This window comes from Puma concolor, chromosome B1 (assembly GCF_028749965.1).
Source record: "Puma concolor isolate L17-30 chromosome B1, mPumCon1.1.hap2, whole genome shotgun sequence".
Classification (NCBI taxonomy): Eukaryota; Metazoa; Chordata; class Mammalia; order Carnivora; family Felidae; genus Puma; species Puma concolor.
Genome location: NC_141670.1, coordinates 76,594,346 through 76,610,826, shown reverse-complemented (window position 1 = coordinate 76,610,826; position 16,481 = coordinate 76,594,346). Strand labels below are relative to the sequence as shown.

General features: G+C 40.3%; 1 protein-coding gene across 3 annotated transcripts in view; it reads left to right on the top strand.

Moving 5' to 3' along the window:
* Window positions 1-16,481, top strand: part of FHIP1A (FHF complex subunit HOOK interacting protein 1A) — a 250,330-nt gene that overhangs the window by 119,693 nt on the left and 114,156 nt on the right. The gene's annotated exons all lie outside the window — the stretch shown is intronic.

Genomic DNA, 16,481 nt, shown 5'->3' with positions numbered 1-16,481 from the left:
GAAGAAGTGCTGCTGTACATCTTTTGAGGCCTTGATTTTTATAGATTGTCCCTACTGCACTGCCCCTCTCACACCCGCCCCTCCCCGCCACTTTTTTTTTGCCTTGTGAGCCAATCTGGCTAAATCTTAATGCTACAGAATAACATTTTCATATGGCACTGAGTGCTTTTGGGGTACTAAAGATGATTAAGAATGCAAATGAAAGAGGTAAAGTTAGATCCATGAGAATCTGGAGAGAGAGGGAGAAAACCAAAGAAAAAACCTTGAAAACTTAAAAAGGATTGTTGATTTTATATCTAACCATCATTTTTATAGATTGAGCTCCTTAAGAAACATGTGCCATGCTTGACTTGTTCTGTCTTATAGTCCTGTACTTAGCACTGAATCTGGTGCAGAATAGAATTTATGGAATGATTTATTGAGAAAACGGAGGTTCATTGATACTTATGTAAATTACAGTGATACCTATAGGGACAGATATCTGTAGGGTCAGAATCTGAATCTCCAGGACCTAGTGAAAGAAGTGTAAACAACAGAATGAAGTAAAGAAAGCAAGAATTAAAACAAAACCAAAAGACAACATAGGAACATATTAGGAATGTATAAGAAAGTTACAAAATAGAAAATGTAAATTTCCCTTGTGGTAGTTCATGTAGAGGGAACATAGAGTGTGTGGATGTGTGGCATTGCATAATTCAGTGCTGCTATTTGATTGTTTTTCAAAAAGCAGAGGGCGAGCAGCTGCATAACAATTTTGCTCTTGTTTGGTTTATATCTTTTCTTGATGTTGTCCTTTTATTACTTAAACTAGGATGACTTCTCAAGCTCAGAGTCTTATCATTTTTTTTTTCCATTTTCCACCTTAGGTTTATAGGTGCTGTGTTTAATCACCCTTAATTTCAAAACTCTTTTCCTTGCTATTAATGCAGATTATACAATTTCAGATCCATTTTCATTCGCCAGGTCCTTTATACAGCAAGGGAGTCAAAGGCTGGTATGAGTCTGAACAGGAAGCTGAGTTTTGAGCCAGTACTCCAAACATGCCCTCTGTTGTGCAGGTTCCACGGACCAGATACTGTTCCTTTCCCCAGCCCCCTGGCTGCTCCCACTGCTGACATACAGAGGTGCCACAGGGGCCTCCTGGAGCAGTGTGGGTAAACGCTCCTTAAGCACTGTGCCACTCTCAGCCAGCGTAATGCGTGGAGTCTCCTCCTCTCACATCCTGAAGCTAGGCAAGGATTCTAACTCCCGAACACGGTCAAAAGGGAGGCTGGTGGTGGCGGCTTTCTGGGATCGGGGTGAAGTGGGCGGACAGATATTTCCTGAGGAGTAGAAGAGCCCAGATTGACCATCAGCCTACTCCCATTCTTCCTTTTTCAGCTCAGAGGCATGTATTGGTGGTTGTGGTGTGTGGTGAGCAGAGGACAGAGGTGAGGACCATCCATCTTTCCTTGTTAGAAAGCACCTGTCTGTCAGTGTTTTGCCTTGGTGATGTTTTCCCAGGTGATTGCAGCTAAGACTGCCAGATAAGAACTGTAGCCCCCAAGGGAGTGGGGAGCGATCCGTACAAACCACTCACTCTAGGGCTGGAGTGCATGTATGAGGGCTGTTTGGGGTGCCATACAGGATGTATTTCCTTTAGCTGACTGGAACACATACTGTGATTTCCAATTATGTGGGCACCTAGAAAAATTAGTTTTGAAAATCTCTGAAGTAGGCCCAGCACCTATTTACCAATTCATCTGTAATTACTTATTGATCACATACCATGTGACCAGGCTTGGCCAGACCCTGCTCAGATAGAATAGTAAAATTTGGTCCAGGGTTTTTGAACCGTCATTCTGTTTGTGATTTAGGTTATTAGGGAAAGCCCATTTACCCTGAAATAGAGACAGATAGCCTCTGGGAGTTCTGAGTGGAAATTCATCTGGTTCCGCTGTCATTTGGAGAAGGTAGTGCGCTGGTACCTTCAGCAGTGGATTACGCACAATCAGCGGTGATGAATATATGAGCATTTTTAATTAGTCTTCATGCCCTCTGTCTAATGCAATCAGAAGCCCTCTATCAGAGGAGAGATTTATAATCAATCATTCATCATCTTCTGAGGTGGTTATAAACCCATTCACTTTTAGCCTGCAACTTAAAATATCTGCTTTAGAGAATTATTATTTAACCAGGCAGATATCTATAAACCAAGTATATTTTGAGCATGTAGACTTAAATCTCAAATTGCAGATTGCTCTGATTAAGTGTAATTGTGTGAATTAAGGTGTCTCTAAGCCTTCAGTCTGTGCAGGGGAAACATAGTGCTAGAGAAAAAGGATCAGCCTGGCATTAAGGAGATATGAGTTCCAGGCCTAGCTTTGTGAACCCCAGTTTCCTTGTTTGTTTAAAAGAAAAAAGATTGATACAGCTGGTATTTCAGTCCTCACTATGTCAGTTAAGGTTACGTTGCTTATAGCACAACCTTACAGTAAACAACGTTTTTAGACCATTTACTGTGTTGGGCACTGAGCTACTATACTGCACCTTATGGCAGGTATGTGAAGCCTGCATCATCTCATTTATTCAAAAGGCCACCTCTTTCGGGGCACCTGGGTGGCTCAGAGAGTTAAACATTTGTCTCTTGATTTCAACTCAGGTTGTGATCTCATGGTTCATGAGATTGAGCCCTGCGTTGGACTCTATGCTGACAGTGTGGGGCCTGCTTGACATTTTCTCTCTTCTGTCTCTCTGCCCACCCCTCCCCTGCGTTCATTCTCTCCCTCCCTCTCCCTCTCTCTCTCTCTCTCTCTCTCAAAATAAATAAATAAACACTTAAAAAAAAAGAGGCCGCCTCTGTCAGCACTGGAGTTCTTGGTGGAAGGGCTGATTTCTGCAGGCCAAAGATTTGGAGGTGTCAGATACGAATCTGCAATAATTATCTAAATAAAGATGTTGTTTGAATACAAGAGTCCTACAGAGATGATCTTTTGTTTGCCATAGAGGGTCTGACAAATTTCTGCAATTAAAGTGAAATTGACAAATTAAAATTTCTAATTTAACTCACAGCCAAATAATTCCTCTATTTTGATCCGCTGTAAAAATGATTTTTTTCTGGGTCACCTGGGTGGCTCAGTAGGTTGAACGCCTGACTTCGGCTCAAGTCATAATCTCACAGTTCATGAGTTTGAGCCCCGCATTGGACTCTCTGCTGTCAGTGCAGAGTCCACTTTGGATCCTCTGCCAACCCCCCCCCCCCCGCCCCTCCCTGCCTCAAAAATAAATAAATATTAAAAAAAAAATTTTCCCCCCAAAGGTGAAATTCTAGAGAATTTGATGACAAGTTAACCTTTATTGTTGGTCAGCAGCATTAGTAAGCATGTAGAAAGTGGATCGCTTTTATTCCCCTACTAATTATGGGGAGTATAGATCAGTACAGTTCTTTGGGAGCCCACTTATATCAGAAGCCTTCAGGTGTGTGTACTTCTAGGGTTTTCACAAAAGGACAAAACTAAGGATATGCGAAAATGTTTAGTAAAAAGAACGTTCATTGTCCCCTGTTTATGACACTAGTTGGTTAAATACATAAACTTTATTTTTTAACGTTTTTATTCATTTTTGAGAGACAGAGAAAGACCAAGCACTAGCTGGGGAGGGGAAGAAAGAGAGAGACACAGAATCTGAAGCGGGCTCCAGGGTCCCAGCTGTCAGCACAAAGCCTGACTCGGGGCTTGAACTCATGAACTGTGAGATCATGACCTGAGCCGAAGTTTGACGCTTAACCACCTGAGCCACCCAGGTGCCCCTTAAATACACATATTTAATGTTAAAACAGGTCATTAAAATTGCATGTATTGTTAAGCAAAAGAAAAAAGTTATAATATATGCTGTGCAAGTCTTAGGGTAAGCGCAAGCACACGAATTGGTGAATATGCACACGTAGATGCAGATTTAAAGTAGGATATCTGGAGCTTAACATAGTTATTTTTGTCTGGTTGAGTGATACCAGTTGTGTTTTTTTTTCATATCTGCATTACATTTATTTTTCTGTAATTAATCTGCATTGTTTTTCTGATAACAAGCAAATAATACAAACCTCCTGAAGTAGTAACCCCAGCTCAATCCAAGGGCTAGAAATTGCTTACACACCTGAATTTGTGAGGAAATGTAATTGTTTTGAATGGACATAATTCTTACCCCGAGGTAATCCAGTTTGGTTAATTTGCCTTTATTGACATTGATAATTGAGGAGATCTTTGAGTTCTTTGAAACAAGATTTAGAAAAATTTCGCTCTGATTGTACCCTGATAGAAACCAAAAGAAACTACAAAGCAAAAACAAAGACAACAATCTCTGGGGACCTTCCTCTTTTCCTTCAATAGTTAAAATTAATACCAATGAAACTTGTCAATTGTAGAAATTTAGAATATTTAGACAGATAACAAAGCAAATAAAATTAAACACACACACAATCCCACTTTCCAGAAATAACCACTATTTACATTTTGGGTTATGTCCTTCCTGAATTTATATTATAGATGCACATATGTGCATGTGTGTATGTGTGTGTGTATGTGTGTATTTGTAGTCACACAAAGAGATACATGCACAGTGTTTCTTACCAATAGAGGACGGTCCACCAGACTGTATAGTTTAATGAGCACCGGGACTGTGGCTTGTGGGCATGTCAGAGTTCATAGTGCAATAACAGTGCCTGGCACTTAGTTGGAATTGAATAAATATTCATGGAACAACTGCATGCATCTTGATGATCTTTCAAGTCACCTGTTTTGCTCCCAAAGGTTATTTTGACGACTAGCTAGAATCTCATTGTGTGGATATACCACATTTAGTTTTTTCCAGTCTTTAAGAAAGCACCGCTGAAATAAATGCTCTTGTAACTAAATGCTTGATACATCATAAATTATTCATTAAGATTAATAACCTAGTGGTTGAGTTGTTGGACCAAAGATCAAAGGGTATGTATGTGTTTCTCACTTTCAATAGCACTGACAAATGTCCTCCAGAAAGGATACACTATTTTACATTTCCAGTGAAAGAACACAGTACAGTACTTGATTTTACCTACACACTTGGGATCATAGAACTTTTTTTAAATTGATTTCTTTTTTTTTTAGATAATTGTAAATTCAAATACTGTTGTAGGACATAATGCAGGGAAACTCCTTGTACACTTTGCCCAGTTTCCCCCAATGGAAACAGTTTGCAAAGCTATAGTATAGTATTAAAACCGGGATATTGACATTGATACAATCCATTGATCTTCCCCAATTTTGTACTTATTTGCGTGTGCCTTTATTACCCTGTTAAGTTCTATACAGGTTTCCCATCTGGGTAGGTTTGTGTGTCTACCTCCACAGGCAAGATACTGAACGGTTCTAATACTGGAACTGCCCATATGTAACCATGTCACTTCCCCCCTGCCCTCCCAGTCCCTATCTTCCCATACCTAACTCCCGGCAACCACTAATCCACCCACCATTTATAAAATCTTGTCATTTCAAAAATGTTATGTGAAAGGAATTGTACAGTATGCAGCCATTTGGAGTTGCCTTTTTTCATTCAGAATAATTCCCTGGAATTTATCCAAGTTGTTGCTATTATCAGTAGTTTGTTACTTTTTATTGCTGAGTAATATTTCATGATATGGATATACTATAATTTGTTTAACCATTTACCTGTTGGACATCTGGGCTGGTCCTAGTTTTTGACTGTTACAAATAAAGCTGGTATGAGCATTTGTGTCTAGGTTTTTGTGTGAATGTAGGTTTCATTCTTTGTGATAACTACCCACTTGGTCAGTTGCTGGGTTGTACTGGAGTTACATGTTACAGAAACTGCTGAACTGTTTTCCAGAGTGGCTGTACCATTTTACATTCCCATCAGCAGTGTATGAGCAATGCAGTTTCTCTACATCCTCACCAACATTTAGTGTTGTCATTTTTACAAATTTTAGCTTATTTTGATAGGTGTCTAATGATACATCATTGTGGTTATAATTTGTATTTCCCTAACAGTTAATAATGTTGAACACTTTTCATGTGCTTATTTGCTTCTGGGTATCCTCTTTGGTGAAATGTCTGTACACATCTTTTGCCTGTTTTCTAATTGGATTATTTACTACTCTTGAGTTTTGAGAGTTCTTTAGTTTTCTAGACACTTTGTTGAATATGTAGTTTGCAGATATTTTTTGCCAGTCTTTATTTTGTCTTTTCATCTTCTTCATATAGGCTTTTATAGAGCAAAACGTTTTAAATTTCAATGAGGTTCAATTTATCAATTTTTCCTTTTATGGATCATGCTTTTGGTATCAAGTCTCAGAACTCTTTGTCTAGCCAACATGGCCTTTTGATTCGTTCCTCAGAGACCCTCTAACTTTGATCATAATTTTTCAGTTTGGGGTAACTGTGTAGGAATTGGGTTGGACTATTTTTAGGTTTATTAATAACTGGGCTATTGTCTTTCCTTTTCTCATAACTTTAGTTGGGAGAATATAAGGGTTCTGTTTTATTTCATGCTGCCGAGAGCTTTCACAAGATGTTACAATCCTGCTTCAGAATCGGGGCACCTGAGTCTGGTCATTCATCCTGTTCCCCCGGTCTCTCTCACCAGTTCTACAATTTCTTGAATTGTGACAAGCAAAATAAACTCGTTATTTTCTGCCATGAAGGATGGTGATGAATGTGGAAATGGGCATTGTTAGGACTCCCCTAACTGGGCTTTTGCTGAGTCAGAAGCTGTAAACCTTTAGGGATTTGTATTTTATGTTTTACAGCTTCCTTTAGGCGAGGTAGTAGTGTGTGGTATAGCTGGGTGGTTGACAGTGAACTCTTTAGCAAAATGGCCTAGTTTTTCATCCTGGCTCTTCCGTTCACCAGCTGAGTCCGCAGAGGCATGCTCCTTAATCTCTCTCTCCTCCGGTTTCCTTATTCGTAAAATAGGGATAATAATAGTATTTACCTTATGGGGTTGTCCCAAGGATTAAGTCATTACATGTAAATTGCTCGGAGCATGGCCTGGGGAGCACTTATGGTTGTTGTTAATACTTTTATTATTATACCTCTTGCATCAGTGTAATAAAAGTAAGTAGCTTGGGTGCTTATTAACATGCAGATTCCTGGATCTCCACTCTTAGACACACTGAATCAGAATCTGAAGGATTAAGGGCTCTAAGGAATCTGCATTTCAGCAAGGTTCTCATATGGTTCTTATGGAGGCTAAGGTGTTTGAACAGTTCATTACTCAGTTGCTTCTGTTTCTCTGTGGTAAGTGAATGCTCCAGTCTTTCTTTACTGTCGGGGTTGGGTGCTTCTGCCAAGGCAAATGCTTTCTCTCTAAGAGCACTCCTAGTTGTTACCAGAGGCAAACCAAAGTGCCTATACAGGATCAAGTTATGGTGGAACTCTATTAATATCCTAACTGATTCAGTGGCATTTCTGCTGGGGTGAGGCAGGTGTGAGACCATAGGGAGTGGTGGAGTCTATGGTAAACTGGAGCATGAATACCAAACCTGTTAATCTCCCAAGTGGGAATAATAGTAATAAAAAATAAGCCAGGGGGCTGGCTTCAGTACTCTGGCTGCCAGTTGTAATAGCCTTGTGCAGGTATAGAGCAGTGTCTTTTGTGTGTGTTTGTGTGTGTCGGTGGGGGTGTGTGTGGTGTGGGAGATTCTATTTGCCATCTGTGTGTCAGTTTTTTCTCTACCAGCCGTAGTTTTTTTCACCAGCTTGTCTGTTAGGGATTATTGTCCAGAGTGACTACTGGAAACTAAACTCTGGGATATCCTTAGGCTATGTGGATAGCAGTACATGCTTCCATTCTCAAAGAGAATGGCTCTCTAGCACTTCTCCCACAAGGGATGCTGCAGAAAGACACAGAAGTTCCCTCCCTGAGAGACTTAGCTGACATTTTCTCTAAACAAGACATAACTTTGCCTGGAGATACCCTTTTAAGCTGGAGGCTGACTCTTGAAGACACAACAGGCTTCTTTCTTGTCATACAACGGCAGTTCTCATAACCTATCTAAGTGGTTCCCTGGATCTCCAGTTCCTTCTGTTCCATCTGGAAAACACACTACCCACTCCCTGGTGAGTGTTCTATTTGGTCGACTATTTCCAGGGTGTTCTTGAGGTTCAGATTTCTCCTCCCACTGCTGAGTTGTGTGCATTGTTATAGTAATTATATAATTTCATCAAATAACGTTGAAACTGATAAAATATATGTGCAGAGAGAAAATTGTTCCCGTGAAGTTGAATTCTTTGTAAAGAGTAAAATAAAGGCAAGTTGCTCTAAGACATTGCTGTCAAATTGGGTGTGGAAGAGATAACTCTAAAAGGTTGGGAAGATGTTTAAAATATGAAAAGATTCTACACTTAGATTGATTCGCACTAAGGTTTTTCTCAGCTTCAAGTAGCCAAACTGGAAATGATACATTATACATTATGAGCATGGTTCATGCAAGAAAGACAACTTTGAACTTCAGTCAGTATGCCTGTACTTGAAGAAATGGCAGTGTGAAAATATTGGCAAATGGATTTGCTTTTCTTTAGGGTTCATGATGAAACAAAGTATTTAAAATGTGTATATATGTCCTTTTTAAAGAGTCTCTGCCTTCAAGGACATTTTGTGTTCATCTACCCACAGTCATCTCAGTTGCAGTAGGATTTCTGCAGCCCCTCCATCCCAGAGAGCTATATGCTAGCAAAATTGAGTAGTTGACTAAGACTGGTCTGCAGCCAAGCAGGGGGCAGGGTTTCTTTTCAGAGAAGACAGTCCTCTAAAAACTAAATTATCTATAAATACCTTTCAAAACAATTCTCACTGAAAACTGAAGTTTGATGCATGTCTTTGTTGTCATAGCTGTTTAGTTTTAGTTCTTCAAATTCTTAAATAGCAGTAATTATACATTTGGTAAAATCAAACATTTTGTTTTCTCTTCCTGTGAGAAATTTCTCCTATAACTGATGCTCATTATTCAATATAAGGTGACACAAAGTGATTCATTTTTCACGCTCAAGGCTATTCAAAATATACTCTAAGCAGTAAAATTTGGTATATAAATTATCCTTATTTCAGACACGAAGTGATAAATTGTTTTTATATAAGATCTTGGTGGTAAAAATAAGTTTAGAAAAAGTAGTAGCAGTCTGCTTAGATGGCTGACCCTGTTCTGTTCCCATTGTATGCTCTGAGTGTGCCCTGTGTCCCCACGTCAGGCAGGCTGCCCGGCTATTCAGGTCACATCCGCTGACCCCGGGCTCCGAGAGCATGAGCTGCTATGGCTTCCTGGACCAAGGATCCTTCCAGGCAGTGATGTTGAAGGTAGAACAGGCAAGACAACTTGGATAAACAACTACATACTATTTTTTTCTTGTGCTGACTTTGGCCGAGTCCAAATTGAGTAATAATACCCTTTCTGAAGAAGACAATTTGCTTTTTGGAAATATATGTACCACCTGCTAGTAACCAGTTAGTCTCCTGCCCCTTGTGATCTGCAGACTATTAGATGAAGCTAGTGATGTCACTTTTCTTTTCTCTGAGTTGTTCATCTCTGCTCATGAAGGATTTTTTAGCACACCAAACTGGTTTTTAGACCCTGTCTGGCTTTAGTAACAAGACTAGATAGAGATAATCATTTATTACCTACACAGGGCAAACGTCCAAGATGATTTGTTGAACGAATGAATTACTTTGCTGGACCCAACAGACATGGCTTATATTTGCTAATAACCTCAAGTGAAGACAGGCATTATGATTAGGTTAATAAACCATTAAAGTGGAGAGTGGGAATGTTAATGCAGGTATAATGTACTAGAATTGCCTGACCGGAGCAGAGAATTGGACTTTAGCCATCACACATACATTTTTGTAGTCCTTCCTGTTCCTTCCTCTTTTCCACCACAAGAGCTTGTTCTTTTGAGACTCATGTCTGTGTCATCACTATCCAATAATGTTCATTAAGCTCCTGCATGCTGAGGACTGCTGGGTTTCGTCCCTTTTAATGAGCATAGACGTTTAAGTTGAAGGATAGGCTTTTATGCGACACTGCTTTGTCCTGGAAGGACTAGTCTGTGAGGACACATGATTTTGGCACGCATTTTCCTCAGTGCAGTAAGCTAATTAGATCAATCACATATTTTTGTTGGCAAGCTCTTTAAAACAAGGGGTAAATCAGCTTGTCTTTGTCCTGGAAGATGTTATCAGACCTGGGCTCTTTGTCGGCATTAGCCATTAGTGGGATCTTTATCTTGATTTTGTAAATAGCCACTTCCTTTCCACAGTAGATGTTTATGTTCTATAATTCCTTGCTAATCACTTTGTTACTCCCTGCGGGGCGCCTTTTCACTCACCCCACATTGCTTGTACAGGGTACAGTGTTGCATAGTGCTTTGTTTTGTGCTACTGTTGGTTTGGTTTTTAACATACGTTTTACAAATAAGTAATTGCACTAAATGTTTCACAAAACTTACAGAAATCAACATGAAAGGAAACTTTTCTAGTCTGACCCTCCTTGGGTTGTGGGATGTGACTTGTTTGTCCCTGTTTTTTTGTTTTGTTTTTTTCCCTCCCAGCATACAGCGTTTCCAAGTTCTTAATTTTTCCTTCAAAGCAGGTTTTTTTTCTTCCATTTGTTCAGCCCTGTTTTCTCTTTGTCCTCTCACCTGGCCCAGTGCCTCATCACTGCACCAGTTATAATCCCTCTCTCTCTCTGTGTCTTTCTCTCTGTCTGTCTGTCAAAAGCCTCATTCCAACATATCCCATATTTATCTAACAGACTAATTTCTTTATGTTCCTCTTTTGTCCTGGAACTGCTTTGCTCAGAAATCTTTATCAACTCCTAATTGCCTTAATGAACTAGAGCTTTAACTCACTTGTCTGGCTTTCATTATCCAGTTCCATGCACTCTTGTGCATGGACTCTTCAAAAGTAAGTTGTCTGCCCAAGGTAAGCTTGTTTACTGCTCCATACAGGATGGTGTCATGATAAAGAACACGGGCTCTGGGGTCACATTAGCATGGGGTTCAGATGCTGGTTCAGCAGCTTACCTTGGGCAGTTAATCTTTTAGATTTCTCATCTGTATTTATTTTTTTTCCAACGTTTTTTATTTATTTTTGGGACAGAGAGAGACAGAGCATGAACGGGGGAGGGGCAGAGAGAGAGGGAGACACAGAATCGGAAACAGGCTCCAGGCTCCGAGCCATCAGCCCAGAGCCTGACGCGGGGCTCGAACTCACGGACCGTGAGATCGTGACCTGGCTGAAGTCGGACGCTTAACCGACTGCGCCACCCAGGCGCCCCGAGATTTCTCATCTATAAATTGGGCATAGTGATAGTCCTTCCTTCACAGAAGTGTGAGGTTTGAGTTGTATATGTATCTGGCACAAAGTAAGAATTCAGCAAAAGGGTGATGTATTAGTGTATTATGCATAGGTAGTCTAAAATGCCCTTCTAATAACTATCTTAGTACTTACATAATGCTTACTATGTGTCAGACACTGCCCTAAAACCCTTATATGAATTTGTTTAATCCTCACAAGAATTGATATCAGTCCCATTTTATAGATGAGAAAACTGAGGCTGAGAGTTTGAGGGACTTCCTTAAATTCACACAGTTGATAAATGGCAGAGCTGGGATTTGAAGCTAGGCAGTCTAGCTCTAGAGTCAGTGCTCTTAAACACTATTCTGTACACTCAAATTCTACTTGTGAATTTCCTCAGTCCCCCAGCCTAGAGTGATGGCTCTTTGTCTGAACTCCTAACTAGTATAATAGGGAGAATAAGTTAGTAATTACTTAAGTCTTTGCTGTTTTGTATTCTTCAGTCCTGTTTATGTACTAAAAATTCCTTTGACTGTGAGATTATTACATGCTAAAATAGAGATTTTGGAAAATGGAAACATCAAAGAAGAAAATAAAATACACCTGGAGGGGCGCCTGGATTGCTAAGTTGGTTAAGCCTCCGACTTCAGCTCAGGTCATGATCTCACAGTTTGTGAGTTCGAGCCCCACGTCAGGCTCTGTGCTGACAGCTCAGAACCTGGAGCCTGCTTTGGATTCGGTGTCTCTCTCTCTCTCTCTCTGAACTTCCTCTGCTCGTGCTCTCTGTCTCTCAAAAATAAATAAATGTTAAAATATATATATATACCCGGAGATAACTGTTCTTCACATGGTGTCTGTCCTCTTTGTCTTACTTATAAATATTATACATATATACCTGATAATACAGAGCATTTATATATATTATATACAATTATGGCCATGCCATGTATATAATTTTGTATCCTGTTTTTCTTAACATTATATGTATTTGCCTATGTCATTAAGTATTATTCTAAATCAACATTATAATGAGTGCAATTTAATTGTTTATGTAATTTGTCTATAGTGGACCTACAGTTTACATCCAGGTCTTAAATGACTAATAAATATTTCTATAATTAAATAGGTCATAGATCCTGGCTTTAAAGAGGACTTCTGGTATCTTAGCAAAATTGCCTTTCAGAGATTGTACCACTTTATTATGTCATCATCCTGGGAAACTCCAGGTGTTTAAGTGCTTGTTGACCACTCATTCACTGTTCCTGTTGACCAATAACATTTTGATGAGCCATCCCCAATGTGATAGATGATCTAGGGCAAGGGTCATGACTCACATTGCACCAAACCCAAGGCACATGATGTTGCATGAGTAGTTACTTGGTTGATTTTTCAGTTGAGATGTGATGGGCTCTGTAGAATTCTAGGACTTAGGAACTGGAGGAGACTGTACAAACTTTAACCCATGTTGTGAAGATGAAGAAAGTGAGACACAGAGAGGTTAAGCAACAGGTTCATAGAACTGGTTCGGAGCAGAATGAGTCTTGATCTGGTTTTGAAACTCATTGATTTTTCATTTTGTCACACTGTGTCTCATTTACCTTAATTATTCATCTATATCTGTCCGTCTGGCTTCCCAGACATAGCTGACCAAATTTGGAGGTACTGCTTAGAACAAAATAATCAATGTTTGCAACGCTTTGGGGCTAAGGTAAAAGAGTTCAGGTTAACCTAATCCGGCAGTCCAGCTTTGGCACTATTCAATCTTTCCTTTCCCCACTTAGAGCTTCCCAGGTGCCAATGTTTAACTCTGATAAAATGGAAGAAGTGTGAAGATGAGGAAGATGAGGACTTGAGCAATGACCTGTCCCTGACGGGCAGAGAGAGGCCTCCGACTCTGTGAAGTTCTTTAGTGCTTTGTGCTTGGAAACAGGTTTCCTTAGGAGTGTGGGCCTCGGTGGTACCTGCAATGTCTGGCCGTGTGGCTTTCTCTTCTGCTGTGGTTTGAGGAAAGCTATGGTATGGAGCTAGTCCACGGAAGCTGACTCAGTCTGACTAAACCTTGCCCTGGAAACTGGTTCTTAGAACCATCATTTTATTTTATTTTTATTTTTGTAAAAAGTTTATTTATTTATTTTTGAGATAAGAGTTGGGGTGGGGTACAGAGAGGAAGAGAGAGAGAATCCCAAGTAGGCTCTGTACTGTTAGCACTGAGCCCGATGCAGGGCTTGAACCCACAAACTGTGAGATGGTGACCTGAGCCAAAACCAGGAGTTGGACACTCAGCTGACTGAGCCACCCAGGTGCCCCCTTAGAACCATAATTTTAATGCAGCTTTGCTCTTCAGGCTCAGAAGTATGTAAGTCCTCACTGTTTTCACTCTTTTTGCCTTTATCTTAAGAGCTCTTGGTTTTCCAGGAAGGTCTAGGTAGCACGGATTAGTATTTCTGTATATCAGTATTGTGGGATGAGACATAAATGCATTGAGTTTTTGCAGTTCAAATGTTTTTTTGATATTGTGATGATTAAGGCATAGAAAGGTTAGTAGCTTCAAGGTTGGAAACGCACATTAAATTCATATCTCTCCTTTACTGCCAATAAGATTGACTAAAATTACCAAGGCAAGATACTTCCTCACTTTTCTTAGTCTCAGAATAACCTACCTTTATCACCCTACCCTTAAACAGAGAGCATAGGATGTTATTAATTGATTACAAGAACTGTCTTGATGGATTAAAATTTCCTGTAAAAATAATTTAAAAAAAAAAGAAAAAAGAAACCTGCTTTGAAAAGCCCCTGGCCTTTGGGGAAAGGTGAATGCCTAAACCCTATTTAATATGCTTTTGGAGGAGAAGTTTAGAAAAGGCAATTTTTAAAGATAATTATGTCCATTCCTCTCTCAGGAACATATTATGGTTGTTTAAACATCATGGAAATGATAGGTAAAACTGGGCTTAAGTTTTTGGCCTGACAACCCTGTTTCCCTTTCTTTTACTTAGTCATTCATTAATTCACTCAACAAATATTAGTGAAGGGCCTCTTACGTGCATTGTGTAAGGTGTAAAAGGAGATTTTAATGGTAGGGGATGGGCAGGGGGGAAGCAAGCCTAGCTAAGAGTCTCTTCTAAAAGAGGGTTGGGAGGTCATATGGGAGGAGGAGCTTACATGGGTACTCATTGGAAGAACTATGATCTTTTTGAACTTTTAAGCCAGCCCACAAGCCCTTAGTGGGGATTTAACTTCCTCCTCACCATGGCAACTGGATCATCCACATCCTTCACTTTGAAAGGAGCCAGTTCAGTCTAAGATGCTTCGGTCCCTCGTTTGCATATCATTCCGGCCAACCCCAGTTAACCTAATTTCAGTTCCTGTTTTGTAGACTGTGCCTCAATGAAAACTACACTCCTAACTTTTCGCCTTTATAACTCTGTCCCTCTTTGTCTTCCTTGGAACACGATTCAGTGTGTCCCACGAATTGCAATTCTAATCACCCAAATAAATGCTCGCTTAAAAAAATTTTGTTTGGTGAATTCTTTCCTGGTCAACAAAGGCATTGGGTTTGATAACAGCAGTGAACAAAATACAGATCTTGCTTTCATGGGGTTTATCATCTTGTGGGGCAAAATGTCCAGTCTTTCTGGGAAGACTTCCCAATGGTAGAGACATGCAAGCCAAGACCTGAGCAGTGAGAAGATGTCCTAGTCATCCAGGACTGAAGAATATGCCTACTATGAAAAGATCTGGAACTGTGGGGATATGCATAAAAGAAGGAGGACCATGAACATATTCAGGCGTAGGGACAGAGCCTTCATCTCAATAACAGAAACTGTTTGCTGTTATTTTAGAGCCTAAACTTTGTTTCTCTGGTGGCCAGGTTCATGGCCAGAGGGAAACGCAATGTCTCAGGCTACCACTGCGAAGACGTTCTTTTTGATCCCCACTTCATCGGATTCAGCAGCTCCAGCGACTCCTGCCTTGACACTTGTTCCCTTTGTTGGAAAACTACACGGTGATTCTTCCTGTAGATGGGCAGTTTTGATTGGAACATGTCATTGCTACTCAGAAACCGGGAGAAAATAATTGTGATGTGCTTCTGTGCAGTCGTGCCATTAATTGGCCTTATCTTGTCCCCTGCAGGGTTGTCGTAAAGGAATACAGGCCATCAGCTGCATTCTACCTTGTGTGACAAGTGGCGGAAGTATCTGCAGCGGTGGTGCTGAAACTACATTACAAAGAGGGTCTCTGTGGAGCAGGCCACACACTCACAGAGAGCTCCGAGATCAGCTGGTCCATGTTCTTTGAACTTTCTTAAATGCTTTTTTTCCCCCAACAAAATCTTCTTTGGATATGTAGGTTATAAGTCTGAGAAAAGCAATGAATTGACACCCGGGAGAGCCTTCATGGTCATTATTTTTTGAATGTCTAAGCACTGATTCTTCCCAAAGCTCTTGGATTCTGCCAGGCACATGCTGAAAAAGAGCTAATCATACCAGCTCATTTGTATTAGTGCTTGCAACGAGAGAGACACTGTGGAGCACATACTTGTAGTGTCACATTTACTGTCCCTAGCAGCCCTATGATGTTGACATCATATGGTCCTCACTGTTTTACACATGAGGTATTAGGCTTAGTGACCTTTAGTGACCCGCCTAAGGTCACATGGCTAGAAAGTGATGGGAGCTGGCCTTGAACCTGGGTCTCCCTGACTTACCAGCCAGTGTCCTTAATTGCCAATCTAGTGGGACATCAGCACTAGATGTCAAAGGATGTTGTCATGACTTCGTGAGGTCACATCTGTGGTCAGGATCAGGACCCAGTAATTTTGACCCCTGGTCCAGTGTTCTTCGTGCTGTACCATAGTGACAGCTGCTTTGGAACTATCAGAGTGATATCTCATGGATCAGCTAGTTTCCTAGGAGAACAGTTACCTTAAGCAAAACGTAGTGACGCACGTCCTTCTTTTCATAAAGCAAAAGAATAGTGTTTTTTTTGTTTTTTTTGAAAAGGAGATGAGCATGTGTTGGAGGGGAGAAACCCCTTCCTCCTCTCACCTACCTTATTGTCTTGTCTGTAACCAGACAAGTCAAAAAATCTTTGAAAAGGGTTTATTTTTGAAAGAAAAAGTTAGTAGGTGGGTTAATTTATTTGTCTTGTTCTCCAGG